The following is a 15,624-nucleotide window of genomic DNA, read 5'->3' as shown; positions in this document are numbered from 1 at the left end:
GCAACTGGCAGGATAAGCGCTACCACTGTTGTCGTGGACCATAGGTGGCAAAGGGACATCAGCACTGGGGCTCACAAACAGAGCTGTAGGAAAAGGTGCTTCTCTCACCCCCCGACGCAGGCAAAATGTCCAGGCAAATTACAAAGTAAAAAACCTCGGGGTCGGGGGATATCAAAGCCCTGATGCAATCTGCAGGGACCCAGAAACGCAGCCAACTACAAGCACTGGCCCAAATACACTCCCCTCCACCAGAGGGCCATGGAGAGGCTGATTGCCCGCCAATCAGAAAACCAGACCTGCTAGCAATGTTGCAGGAGCTAAAAAAGGACATCAAAGACAGTGCATCCGGCCTTGCCAAGTCCATCACAGATCTCATTAAAGGGGCCATGGCAGTAGAGAGAAGGATCGACGAGGTGGAGACCATGGTCGCTGAACAAGGGCAAGAGCAAGATGAGCTAGCCAAAAGGGTTCAGGAACTCATACAGCAAATGGAGCGGGTCCAAAACAGACAGGAGAATGCCGCGAATAGATCTAGGCAAAACATTATACGAATCTGGGGGATTCCGAAGTCTGTGGCAGACTCTGACCTGCAACAATATGTGATTGACATGTTCTGGCAAATTCTGGGCACAGAGGATGACAGAGATATAGACCTGGACCAAACACATAGATTCGGTCTACTCCATGTTTCAACTCAATAAAAACTTGATTGCAGACGTGCTGACCCGGATACACTTATTCCAACTGAAAGAGGCCATCATGCGAGCCACACAGAAAAAGGAACCCACAAGCTTTCGGTCCATGCCTATTCACTTATATCAAGACCTAGCTCAAGCCACTCTCAATAAGAGGAAACAGCTGAGGGTCGTTACAGACTGGCTGAGAACTAGGAATATACGCTACCGGTCGGCATTCCCGACAGGACTCCATTTCGAGTGGAAAGAAAAGCGATACACGATCATGAAAGAAGAGGACATGGAGGAGCTCATGAGGAAGGAAGAAGGCAGTGAAGACAACGATAAAGAGAGGTCCTCACCAGGAGGCGGGGAAAGGGAAGGCAGATCCGAAAGGGAATTATGGAAATGTGAGTCTAGAAATTACCCTACCAAAGCATAGATGGTATATTATGTTGGCCGGAAACCAATCGTATCATATGCCCTACATCGCCAGATACAGAATCGTCAGCATAACCATAGAGCGTCCATTTTGTGCCCGCAAGATCCGCCATTTGCTTTTCCTTGCCTTTCTGTTCAAAACGCTTTGCAAAATGTATTTCATTTCATTCTGCTCTTACACGAAGCAAGGCCACAAGTTACATGTTGAGAGACCGGCCCAGACAGAAATGCCAAGCAGTACAGAAATACATTGTTTTCCTCCCTCGCAAGTCCTTGAAGGCCAGCAGAGAGGCATTTAATCACCAAGCCAGGTGCCAGCCGGTCTCGCTGAAACTGTAGGCACAGGCCATTAAAAGCATGAATTATACTTTCCTAGCGGCCCCCCTTTCGGGGCCCTCTTAGATCAGGCTGACCCCTAGTTCACGAATAGAAACTAGAAGATAGCATGCTTTGGAATGTGTCTCTCCTACGAACACAGTTTGCTCGCTAAACAAGTGCTTTATGTTCTCCATAACAAAGAACCATGTCTGCTTACTGCAAATTGCAACTGTTGCTAAACCAAGTAATATAGATTTAGAAAGAAACGTGTCATAATGTGTCATATTTGTCATAATTGTCAATTACCGAACCCTAGGTCAAGAAGATACATTATGGGTGGTTTTGATGTGTCACATAAAGATTGTATGATTGGCTATTTGTATATATGATACTGTTGTAGAATGTTCACGCTCTTGCGTCTCACGAGGTCTGGGTGACACACGTTGCGAGACGTGAGACCCGGTTGGCCGACTGAGAATATTTGCTTTGCAATAAAGCCTAGCTTTTGGGAATTGAACCTTGTGTCTGTCGTATCACTTCGTGTATGGTGATTCTGCCTTGTTTCCATACGCAAGGGTCTTCAGGGCCTAGCAAAAAAATGGCGCACAAATAGGGACCCGCCCCCATTTGCTCCATCGTGTACGTTGGATTTGAAGAAGGTGAAAACGAATCGAGGACAAGGCCGTCGAGCCGGGATCTAAAGGTGTTCGGGGCACCCCTGTGAAAGTGATGAGAGACTCCTTTGCAGATCTGCACACAACCGGTCCCTGATCAAAGCGCAGCGGCCAGAGAGCATTGAGGCGAGGGTCCCGAAACGAGGCAGATTGAGCCAGATACACAGTCACGACGATTCTTGGTTGCGTCTGTATACGGATGAATTCCGTCTTGAGAGACGAGCTGATTGGTCAGGTGTGTCATGCCCCGATTCTTAACAGCCCTGATATTGGTTGAGAGTTGCTCTAGCAAGATCAAACGCCCAGGGTAAGGTACGAATAAGATCAACATGCCTGGGAAATTGTCTTTCTGTCTAGTGGGATTTTTCCACTGCGGTAGACAATCTTTGGAAACTGGCCAGGCTGCGCCACCCATAGGGTCGCCAGTGTTTGAGATGTATGCGAAATATGGAATAGGAGCAATCATGTTTAATGAAATTTCGCATAGGCAGACCAGACATGTAGAAGATTTGCAATGGCCAAAAGATGGTACTTTTGAGATACCCCGAATAGAGCATTTGGAATCAGTACAGCTGCGCAAGAAAGCACACCACGCGACATTTGATGTCATAAGAGACTGGAAGGAAGCTAACCTCTGTTTAAAAAGTAGAGCGAAACATGCGCGAAGGCACAAATCAAACACAGAGAAAGCAATAGAACTAGAAGAGCTAAAATGGGATGAGGATATTAGAAGAGGGGATAGGCGCATCCAATTAAGCATGCAAAAGATATATCCACAACAAGAGTTACATGCATCAGATGAACTAATAAATAAGATTTTGAATGAAAAAAGACAAGAACGCCCTCAAAGCGAGGTTGACATAATTGCACCAGTACCCATTGCTCCACCTCAGTTGCCACCCCCATTCTTGTTGTTCCAGCTGCACCATCTCCCGCTGCGCACGTGGTCCTATTTCCCCCTCCACCGACAGAGCATGAATTAGCAGCTGCTGGAGAAGGCAGCTCTGCAGAGGCGGGGCCTGCACAGAGAGGAAGCACCAGAGTAACCCGTAGTACGGTTAGCAGAGTGAGGAGAGAAGAACTTAAAGAATGGGCAGAAACATATATTGAAGGAAATGACGAGGGATCCACGCTGAGTGCAATGTATGACTATAGAAGCTTGGTGAAAAACAGGTATTGTTAGAATGCATGGGAGAGTATCTTATGGATAGCTGGCAGAAATGGACCGATATGATAGCACCGCAAAAGTTACAGGATTTGAATGCTTTTTCACATATGAGGGAAAGTGCGGCGGAGATAAAAGAGCACATAGACAGGCTATTTGAGTTTAAAGATTAACTTGATGAATTGCGTGCAGAGATGCTTTCTATTCCCGGGTTTCGGCACCAAGAGATGAAAAGAGGGAAACAAAAGGTGGTACCATATATCGTGCGGCAATTTTTTCCGCCGTCAAAAACTGTTAGTGAAGAAATTAAAATATGTACACGAGAGGCGCTTCGATGGATTATGGATGCTAGCATTTCTACAATGGAGGTGCATGATACGTTTGATCAGTATACGATAGAGATGCAAAGGAAGATAAATGTGTTGGGAAAAATGATTGTTGTCCCTCTGAATTACTGACAATATACAAGAGAGCGTTTACACCTGAAACTGGAAAGACTGCACTTTCACTCGATCTAGCTATAGTGCTTAATAAGAGAACCAATGAGGAAACGGCCAGTTTGATATTTCCCATGAGAGAAGTCCCTCCCACTTTTGTGCCGAAAGTAGAGAATCCTGGTGTTAATGGCGCTCCATCGCAGGTAACAGAAGCACATTACACAGCACAGTACGTACATGTCCCTTTTTTTAGACATGAGGTGAATAATATAAAACAGACAATCCATGATTTGAGAAAGAGTCCGGCAGGATTCTATGAAGAGATTGAGTCCTATTTGAAATCGTCCATCTTTACAATGAGTGATATTGATTCATTATTTCCTGTGATTCTCCCAGTAGATATATGGAAGCAAATTAGGAATTTAGATGATAATGAAATGTTTGGTGATACCTGGGAACATTTGATAAAAGAAAATACGGACAGAAAGGCTGGCGAGAAGCCATCGCCAACTCTGTTAGCATTACCGGCGCAAAAAGAACAGTAATGAAAGATTTTGGTGCCGGAGAGGAGAATTATCTGGGACAAATTAACGGCATGCGTGCAGGGCAAAGATGAATTGGCTACTGACTATTTCAATAGATTTGAAGAAGTGTTTGCAGATTTTAGTGGTCAAGATTTAAGCACTGAACCCGGGAAGAGACTATTTGTTGACAAATATGTGAGAGGGTTGCTACCGAAAATTCTAAATTTAATAATGACGTCTAAAAGTGCGTGGCAAGCAAAATCACAAAGTGAAGTATTACACATGGCACAATATTATGAGAATAGAGTAAATTCAGAGAAAGAGAAAGAGGTGAGGGATAGGGTGAATCTAAAAACGAGAATATTACTGCAACAGGTAGCGAATAATAATAGGGGCGGAGGAAATGCACAGATGAGAGGGAATTACTCCAACATGCACGGAGGTCCAATTGGACTGAATCAATGTGCATATTGTAAGGAAGAAGGCCATTGGCGAGCACAGTACCCACATTTACAGAATAGGAATGGAAATGCCCCAAGAAGACAGAACAGAGGTCGCCCGGGAACACAAGGACAAAATAGAAACACTCGAATGCCACAAAATCAGAATAACCAAGGAAATAACCCGAATCAGAACCAAAACCAACATCAGCAGAATGGTGCAGGAGAAGGGAATGTTTTTGATACTAAGTCCAATACATACTACTCTGGTGTCTTTACATCGGATGATGTATTGTTCAACTAGGACAGCCCACAACAGGGGTTGGAACCGGTGTCTATTCCCGTTGATCAGAAAGGACCCTATGTAGAAATGAAAATTGGGAATAAGGAGCACACTTTTCTAGTGGACACAGGTGCACAGAAGTGCTCAATAGACTATCACTTGGTTCCAGAGATACCACTGTCAGGGCAAAAGAACGTTTCAGTAGGGTTCGCAGGCACACCAGTAATAAGCCCATTGTCACAGTCGGTATCTATAACACTAGGTCCATTCACTGAGTCTTGCCTGTTCCTTTTGACACAAAATTGCGACGATAATTTATTGGGTTTAAATTTGTTGAAAAAATTAAGTGCGGTTATTCATTGTTATCCTGATGGAGTGTTTTTGACAATTTCACCACAAAAAATGCCAGTGTCACAATTTTTGTCTAAACCTCTGCCAACTGAATTAAGTAAAGTACCGACTTGCATATGGGCGATGAATGACAACAATGTTGGTTGTTTGAAAATAGAGCCAGTGAAAATTGTTTTGAAAGAGGGAGTCACATTGCCACGTATCCCACAGTATAACATTTCGGTGGAAGGTGAAAAGGCATTAAAATGCATTGTTTCTGATTTGATTAAACTGAACGTGATAGAAGAAATTACAGGTAGCACTTGTAATAGTCCCATTCTTCCAGTTTATAAGAAAGGAGGTAATGAAATACCATATTCATTTATAATTGATTTGCGCGGATTGATTAAAGTGGTTGATCCCCAATTTCCATTGGTCCCAGATGTCACCACCATTTTGACAATGATTCCAGCCTCTGCTTCACATGTTAGTGTCATACACCTTAAGAATGCATTTTTTAGTATCCCAGTACATCCAGATAGCAGATATTTATTTGCTTTCACACTAGGAGGACGTTCTTTCACATTCTCACAAATTCCACAAGGTAACACTGAGATTCCGAGTATTTATAGCAGAGCACTAAAAGAACAGCTAGACATGTTAGAATTGCCAACGGGTTGTGTACTATTGCAGTACATCGATAACCTATTGATTACTGCCGACACAGAAGACATTTGCAAAGAGGGTACTATTAAATTGTTGACACATTTAATTCCAATCTTTAAGAAAGGAGTCAAGAAGGATCCCTGTAATTACAGACTACTTTCAATGTTAGACTGCACAGGGAAACTCTTTGCAGCACTTCTATTGGAGAAATTAGAAGAATGGGCGTCCAAAACTGAAATATTCAATACATTTCAAAGTGGCTTCCGGAGAGGATATTCAACAACCCATAATATTATTATCTTGGACACCCTGCGCACAAAAGCAATGAGGAAAGGAAATCCACCTTTATATGCTTTGTTTGTAGACTTTAAAGCAGCCTTTGACTCGGTTCGTCGTGAAAAACTATGGGCAAAACTTGAACTATTAGGTTGCCCCGAGATCCTCCTGTACTATCTAAAATTACTGCATGAGGACAACACAGTGGCCTGCAGACTTAGTAATCAGGGGGACTTCACAGCGAAGATTCCACAAAACCGAGGCGTCAAGCAGGGTTGTGTGACGGCCCCATTCTTGTACAATTTGTTCACATATGATCTACCAGGTGTCATTTTAAGTGAACATAATTGTCCTCCTGTTGTCGGTACCATCCACTGTGCGGTACTAGCGTATGCCAATGATTTGATTATTATGGATCACACATTTTGTGGCTTACGGAGGTCCGCACTGAAGCTGTGGGAATATGCTACAAACAACGACCTAATCATCAACCAGGAGAAAACTCAGGTGATGGCTTTTTCAAATAAGAAGATAGCACGACCCAGATTAATTTTGCATGAAATAGAAATTAAATACACCCAACAATAAAAATATCTAGGGGTCGAAATAGAGGCCAAGTTGGGTTATAACATCTGTATTCAAACAAGAAAACATCGGGCAGCACAAGTAACGTCATTGATCAGCCAATTTGCAAGGCAGAACTGTGGAATGTCACTATATGGAATCCGTCAAATCTACACCCAGGTACTAACCCCAATGGTGGTTTATGGATTGGAAGCGCTATTTCAGATGGATTTTAACTGGCTACAAGTGATAGAGGGGAAGTTTTGGAGAAGAATCCTAGGTCTCCCTCAATCTATCCCAATGGCATTGCTAAGATTGGAAGTTGGGGTTTCCTCACTGAGGTCTATTGTCCTGAAAAGGAGAGCAGAACTGTACTTAAAGATGGCTAATCAACCAGAGTCTCGACTATTAAAAGAATTTAGCATGGAAAGTACAAAGGAATCCACCAAATGCCATCTGAAAAAGGAGATCGAAGCCCTTCTGAGGACAATATGTTGGACGATGAGTGGAGAGAAACTTACTGATCCTCAAAAAAAAGCACTATCTAAAAAAATCGACCTTTGGGACTGGCTAGAAAATTATGCACACCTTGACAAGCTTCCAAAATACAAATTTATTCATCACATGCTCTATACATTTAAACAAATGCAGCCATACTTATCCCTCAGTCCCTCTAGTAGACTTAGACGATTTCTACTCTTACTGAGGGTTGATAACCTACCGCTGCTGACTAACAAAAGCAAACATAACGGTTTGACTTCTACAGAGAGATATTGTAGACTTTGTAAGAATAAAGGATGCAAAGAAACAGCTTATCATGTACTCTCTAGATGTGTAAATATGATGGATACTTACATAGTAAATTTTGGCAACTTTGTCCATGATACGGAGTTCATAAGGGAACCTGCCTTCTGGCAACGCCTCATGAACACTCAGAGTATGCAGTTGCAGATCGCCACCTTTAGAGTATGGTCGGAAATTGAAAGAACTTTGAAGATCTCTATATGAATTAGTTAAACAGCAGGTTATTGATTATGGTAGTGGTTCATGATCTCTGTTATATGTGTTTTAGTATTCTCAGTATGTGCAATCGTTATTAAGTTTGAATGATCTGAAGAATTGTAAGTGTAATAAGTCCAAACTATGCTGTGTTTAATGGTATTTTAAACATTTTTCTTTTTATTTTTATCTCTTATAATTGATTAGTTGACTAGCTGATTAGAAACAATATGTAATATGTAATAAGTAATATGATGAACTTATATAATTTATCAGTATGTGTAAAGTTTAAATATAAACTGTAACACATTATTAATAAATCAATTGTTGACACATTTGGCAGCACATGGACATAAAGCTTCATTAAAAAAAATCCAATATTGTCGAAAGGAAATGGCCTATTTGGGCTACCTCCTTTCGAAAGAGGGAAGGAGACTGACACCAGAAAAGATAGAAAGCATCTCTGGTATGCCTATTCCAAAGACACAGAAGGAAGTCAGAGCCATAATAGGCATGGCTTCATATTGCAGGCAGTGGATTCCAATTTCGCTATGATTGTGAAACCAATGGTGGCATTGACAAAAAAGGATGTTGCTTTGCCTTTACCATGGAGTGGGGAATTTCAGAATGCATTTGATCTGCTAAAAGTTGCGTTGTGCTCAACTCCAGTTTTGGGCACACCAAATTATGAAAAGGATTTTAAGTTATTTGTGCATGAAAATGATGGCTGTGCGCTGGCAGTTTTGGCTCAGGAACAAGGAGGAAGAAATAGACCATGCGCAGAAACTTCATTTGATTCATCAGCAGGTGCAGGAGGCTCTTCGTGTCAGATACACAGGCCCGGGGCATTGTCTGCAGCCGGGCGAGTGGCTCTTAGTCAAGAATTTCGAGAGAAAATCCTTGCTCGCACCAAGGTTGAGGGGCCCATATCAAATTCTCCTGACAACGCAGACTGCAGTCCGTGTGGATGGTCGTAAGGCGTGGATCCATGCCACCCACACGAAAAGAATTCCATTCCGTTGAAAGAACTGCCTGATCCAGATGACAAGAAAGAAACCGCTGCCATTCACTCGAAAGACACCATCACCAGTTCTCTGCCACAAATACTGCCTGAGCCTGAGAAAAAGCCTGAAAAGATTGCTAAAGAGGAGAAAGGGCTAAATGTGCCCCAACTTTGCCCAGCTGAACCTGCATCATCACAGACTGACATAAAGCCTGCTTCATCACTTACTGCATCACAGGCTGACACTGAGCCTGCATCTGGAAGTGCATCTGCACTGTTCATTGATCACACAGTACCTGGAGCAATAAGGTACAACCCACGACCTCAAAATTGAAAGTGATCTGATCTACGCATTTTGTTTTGGCCTCTATTCCCACCACGGATGAATTGGGAATCAGAGGCCTAGAGAAGTGGAGCGTGGGGGCTGTACCAATCTGCATCAATTTGGGAGCTTTGGAACGCGGCTTCCGTGTGCTATCTTTGAAAAAGTGAAAGACCTATGTTGATCACCCCATGGGGACAAATGGGGCGCATATGGTGAAAATACAATTGATGCCTGCTCTAAAGTCTTTGGAGTACATTGCAGAGGCACAATGATCTGGCCACATGTTTAGCAATTTGGGCTGCCGAGAACTGGCATAAACGTTTTGCTGACCTCTTTGAACACTTACTGTTTTTAGCAGTTGCTGCTGTAAGAATTATTCACGACGAACATCGTTGGAGAAGAAGAATTGCACACAATGCCCATACTCGCTTCTGTTCCCTCCTGCATCAATGCTGATGATGTAATAGATATAGAGACTATAAAAACATCTAGAAGGAGTAGCTGTAAGAAATCAATGCGTATGATTACAACACTTCTGTATATTCTGAGTACACTTATCCGAGTAGTATGTATCCCATTATTATGGTATTTGGAGAACGTGCATCCATTAAGTTCTCTTTTGCCAACTACTAATGCCTCTGTCACAGACAGTCCAGTCCATGTACTCTCTTATACTCTCCCTCCTTTAGAAGACAGACACAGGGAAGGTTATGGTAATAACATGTTGCTTTTGATTATGAATATGACTCACTCCATCCTGAACAGAACGAACTGCTGGGTCTGCTCCCATTTACACCAGCATGGCGGGAAAGGAATGGGTTGGTATGTACAACCATTACCCCTTAATACAGCATGCTATGCATCACTAAGTGCACTATTTTATGGGAAGTGGAATAAGAGTGCTACAGGTCAGTTAGATGGAACAAACATAGATGAGTTTGAAAGAGTGGTAATGGAACCTGTAGGTTGTTCCATATTTAACAGAGCAAGAGTAATAAACCCAGTGGTAAGGCCAGTAGAAAGACTATATGTGCCTTATAAGTCATCTGTAATCACGCTTCACATGAACCCAGTAGAGAATAAGGACGTAGTGCCCCCCTCGTATACAATAACTTACAATCCTCGCACTGTCCCATTTTGCCTATGGAAAAAAGGTTCCTATTCAGTAGGGACATTCAATAGATGCATGAATATTGCAGTACTTGAGAGAGAAGAAGAACCAATATATGTGGAGAAAAAGCTTATCCCTGGTTGCCTAGAAATTGGGGAGGGACCTGTTACTTAGGGATCCTTTTCCCAGGTGTATTCCTTTCTAAAACATCAGACATATCGAAATTCTCTAGATCCAGGCCCCGGCGGGATGAAACAGGATTAATTGTGGAAGACATAGCAAAATCATTTATACCTTTTTGGGGCCAAGCAATAAACTCCTGGAATATACGAAGATTGTCCAGAATTTTCAAAAAAAAGGTTAAATGGAACGACCAACATATTTTATAATATGACCCTAGAAGAAAAGGCAGTTAGATTAATGACACTTCAAAATAGAATGGCTCTTGATATAATTTTGGCCGACCGTGGAGGTGTCTGCAAAATTGTGGGGTCAGCGTGATGCGTATTTGTAAGTGACTCCTCCCCTACGATTTTTGAGGCAATAAAGAAATTACACATTCTGAGCTCTGACCTTTGTGCCCCGACAGGTGGTTGGGAACTGAATATAAGTTCCTGGTTTTGGGAGTTACTGCGCTCTTGGGGATGGAAACTAATTGCAATCCTAGTAACTGAACTCAGAATCTCATGACATTGTGTTGTTGCATACACTGCCTGCCAATTATTTGCTCTGAAATAACTGATGAATGCGTACACATGATAACAGAGAAAAGAAATCCCAAAGTGGATACGTATGCAAACCACGAAACAGAAACTATGAAAGAGTTCATGTCGATTAATATTGATGATGACGATTACAGTAGTGTGCATAGTTCAGAACTAGATACATGGTCAGAGGAAGATGCGATGTATGATTGATGCTCTTGGCTTACGGCGAAAAGGAGGGTTTGTGAGTCTAGAAATTACCCTACCAAAGCATAGATGGTATATTATGTTGGCCGAAAACCAATCGCATCATATGCCCTACATCGCCAGATACAGAATTGTCAGCATAACCATAGAGCTTCCATTTTGTACCCGCAAGATCCGCCATTTACTTTTCCTTGCCTTTCTGTTCAAAACGCTTTGCAAAATGTATTTCATTTCGTTCTGCTCTTACACGAAGCAAGACCACAAGTTACATGTTGAGAGACCGGCCCAGATAGAAATGCCAAACAGTACAGAAATACATTGTTTTCCTCCCTCACAAGTCCTTGAAGGCGAGCAGAGAGGCATTTAATCACCAAGCCAGGTGCCAGCCGGCCTCGCTGAAACTATTGAAACAGGCCGTTAAAAGCATGAATTATACTTTCCTAGCGGCCCCCCTTTCCGGGCCCTCTTAGATCAGGCTGACCCTCAGTTCACGAATAGAAACGAGAAGATAGCATGCTTTGGAACGTGTCTCTCCTACGAACAAAGTTTGCTCGCTACACAAGTGCTTTATGTTCTCCATAACAAAGAACCATGTCTGCTTATTGCAAATTGCAACTGTTGCTAAAGTAATATAGATTAAGAAAGAAACGTGTCATAATGTGTCATATGTGTCATAATTGTCAATTACCGAACCCTAGCTCAAGAAGATACATTATGGGCGGTTTTGATGTGTCACATAAAGATTGTATGATTAGCTATTGGTATGTATGATACTGTTGTAAAATGTTCACGCTCTTGCGTCTCACGAGGTTTGGGTGACACACCTCAGGGCGAATGTGGCCCCCATCGCAGTGCCAGAAATCTGTTGATAAAAGGTATCTTCGAACAGAAAGTAGTTCCTGGTAAGTGCTATTTCTGCTAGTGGTGAGATAAAACTGGGTGGGACACCATGGATGTCTATGCCTGAGTGTAGCATCCCGCTCAGCATTTGCAAAGTCTCCTGCTGGGGTATCCGGGTATAGAGTGACTCTATATCAATGGTAACTAGCCATTCAGTTTCGGGATTAAATGTTAGTGTGTCTAAGAGGGTCACCATGTTGGTGGAATCTTTAACATAGCTGGCCATCTTGGGGACTTGGTCCTTAATGAAGAAATCGACATATTGTGACAGGGGTTCCAAAACTGAGCTGATACCCGAAACAATCGGTCGCCCTGGCGGAGGGACAATGCCTTTGTGGATTTTAAGCAATGCATACATCGCCGGAATCCGGGGGTGAGGTAGGGACAAGAAGGGTGCCTCGCGGGCGCTGATATGTCCCTCTGCCTCAGCCTCGTAGACGATGGGTGCAATAAGTGCCTGTAGAGATGGTGCAGGATCACTGGGATCACCCCGAGTCTCGCAAACCTGTATGTGGACCTCTTTGAACATCAACATATCTACCCTGAGACCAATCCCTACCTCGCCCAACTAACCGTGTGGCGGCGGTACATAGACGACATCTTTGTGATTTTCAGAGGTCTTGAACATGAAGTTGAGGCCTTCCATATCTGGCTTAATTCCCTGAACCCTCACCTTAAGTTCACTTTGGAAAGAGACAGACACTACAACCACTTTCTCGATCTGGCCATCACAGCAACCAACGGTATTCTCTCCTCAAGTGTGTACAAAAAAACTACTGACAGAAACTTGTTGCTTTGCTACTCTAGCTATCACCCCAAAGCGCTCAGAGACAATCTCCCCTTTGGGCAATTTCTTCGTTACAGGAGGCTATGTACAGAGACCCCAGTCTACACCTTACAATCTAAACTACTTCATACGCAACTGGCCACTCGAGGTTACCCACAGAGGATTATCAAGGACACCTATAAAAGAGCCAGCAACATATCAAACCCATAGACTCCACTACCTTCACAGCTGTGTTCAGCTATTCCCCTCTTCTTAACAAGATCAAATGGGAAGTGAAGAGATTATGGCCAATCCTTAACACAGGCATTACCAACATCTCTGTCCCACGTTTCGCCCTCAAGAGACGGTGAAACTTGAGAGACAAGGTCGTCAAGACCCTGATACCCAGCACACCCAGGGCGGGACCCAGCCAGGGCACTCTATGGAACATTCCACCCATTCTAGGACATGCACTCTGTGGGAATTGCTTCATGTGCGCCCAGACCTCAGAACCACAGAAACAGAGATCGGATGGAAATCCCCATGGAGACAGAATACATTTACCAATTGCAACACGAAGGGTGTTGTATATATGATAACTTGCCCCTGCAATCTCAGGTACATAGGCATGACCACTAGACCTGTCCGCACACGCATGATTGAACACAAATCATGCATAAGAACAAACAAACTTACTGCACCCCTAGTATCTCACTTCTCATCCCATGGACACACTGCGGACCAATTCAAGTGGACAATTCTGGAGAAAATGTCACCCCCCCGCAGAGGCGGTGATCACCACAACATGCTGTTTAGAAAAGAACAGATGTGGATTTTTAGGCTCAATACCTACACGGTAGGCCTCAATGAACAAATCCAGTGGCACGACCTAGCAGTATTGACTTAACTCCACCTATGCTGACATCCCCAGCGCCCCACTCCTTCAACACCTACTAAGCCTGGGGCTGCCTTTTACCTCTCCTCCCTCATCGCATAGGCCCCCGTACACTTTGCATGCCTCCCGTCCTAGCCCTTGGGCTCCCCTCCATCCCTTCACTCTCTCCCAATCCTGAGTCTTTGAATAGGTTTTTTTCCTTTAACCACCATTTGCCCATGTCACTTCGTTTGGGAACACTGCATGTCTGTGTTCCTCGACTTAGTGCCCTGGCAACCAGGCATCCCTTTACATTTACACGCCAGAGTGTCTTCCCAGCCTCAGCCACGTCCCCATGACAATGCCAACAGCATTAGGGATCACACCACTCGCCAGCCCGACTGCTGCTGATACGAGCACGTTCCTCGCTTGTTTCGCGAGGCGATGGGGCTTCTTTGCCCCATGCATAGCCCGCTGCCGGGCCACCAGCCACGTCACCCAGACGCCAGCGCGAGCGCGCTTCCTCTTGTTCTTTGGGGGCGATTGGGCTTACCACACTTCACACGCCATTGATGAGCTGTATACACAGCTACAGCACTCAGCGCACACGGAGTCCTGAAGCCAGAACAATGCAGGTACGGCCCACCGGGTTCCACCGCACCTATTTATTCACTCAGCTGTTTCATCTTTGAAGCTCATGACCCTTTCATGTGTTTTGCAGAGGCTTTGCAAGCATGCATTGAACTGCTGCTTCCCTTTGATCTTGGTCAGCTGAGCGTTCCTCGTCCAACGAACGCCTCCTTGCTCCCCATTTTGGACACAGACCAGCAGGTATGGCCTCCTGACCTGCACCCTAAGCCCTCCCTGGCCTGGGATGTCTGGCCCCATTCATTCTCCCACACTCAGTGGGTACCTATCACCCCTCACCTTTTAATTAGCAGACACTCCCCTGCACGTTTCATGCACCTTCCATTGGGGGAGTTTTCCCCATGCACACCGGATCTGCAGGCCCTTGCCTTCTGGCGGCTCTTTGGCCAGTCCCCCACTCCTGCACCCCACCTCCCTCTCCCTCCCCCGTCGATGGCGTGTTTGACCTCTCATTAGATGCTCAGGCACCCCCACCATTCCTGCATTAACTGACCTAAGCAGCTTTGGCCCTTCCGCATGCTCACTTTAATGCATGAAGACCTCCACCCTCACGTTAGCAGACAGTCCCTGTTGCTAGCGGTTAACGTTTAACCTCTTCCCTTTTGTTTCTTCCCTCCCTTCCTTTTGTCTCCGCGCAGGAGACTACAGCACTGCTCTCCAGTTCAGCAATTCTGAACTCTGACAACCCAGTTTGTGTTGTGAATTACGGTCCTGAACAAGATGGCTCCACTTACCTACGCCATTGAAACCGGTCGACCCCTTTCGGTCATGAGGGCTCTCATGACCCACTTTTGATCTCTCCCACATCAACAGAGAGACTTTGTTTTCTGAAAATTGCTTACTGCAGCACACTCATTACCATCGAGTGAGCTTTTTTTACAAGAGCTAATCTTTTACCCCCCCAGTCCTCAGGCTGTTTTTTATTGCATATACCCGCCAGTGGGTTCTCCAGCTGTACTGTTTTGCACCCCAACCATAGTGATCTACGGGCTGTATTAAAACATTTTGGATGGAATACAAACAGTTGACCTGCTCCTCAGGTTGTACCCTTGACTACAGCAGTCACAGAATCTAATCCATAGCTCTGTGGACCACTGCTATACCATTCTGGAGAACACCATTTTTAGAATATTTATTTTTTTGCTCATTGGACTATTTTGTCTGCCTTCAGAAACTGCCACTAGTATAGAAGGTTGAGGGACAGTTCTCTCCTCTATATCTGTTAGATAGGCGATACATCACGCGCCACCCAGGGACAGGCACCCCTGCCAGGGACAGGGTGTTCTTCTCTAGGG

Source organism: Ambystoma mexicanum, chromosome 6p (genome assembly GCF_040938575.1).
Source record: "Ambystoma mexicanum isolate Mex_15411 chromosome 6p, UKY_AmexF1_1, whole genome shotgun sequence".
Classification (NCBI taxonomy): Eukaryota; Metazoa; Chordata; class Amphibia; order Caudata; family Ambystomatidae; genus Ambystoma; species Ambystoma mexicanum.
The sequence above is the reverse complement of the archived record's forward strand: the minus strand, read 5'-3'. Positions refer to the sequence as shown.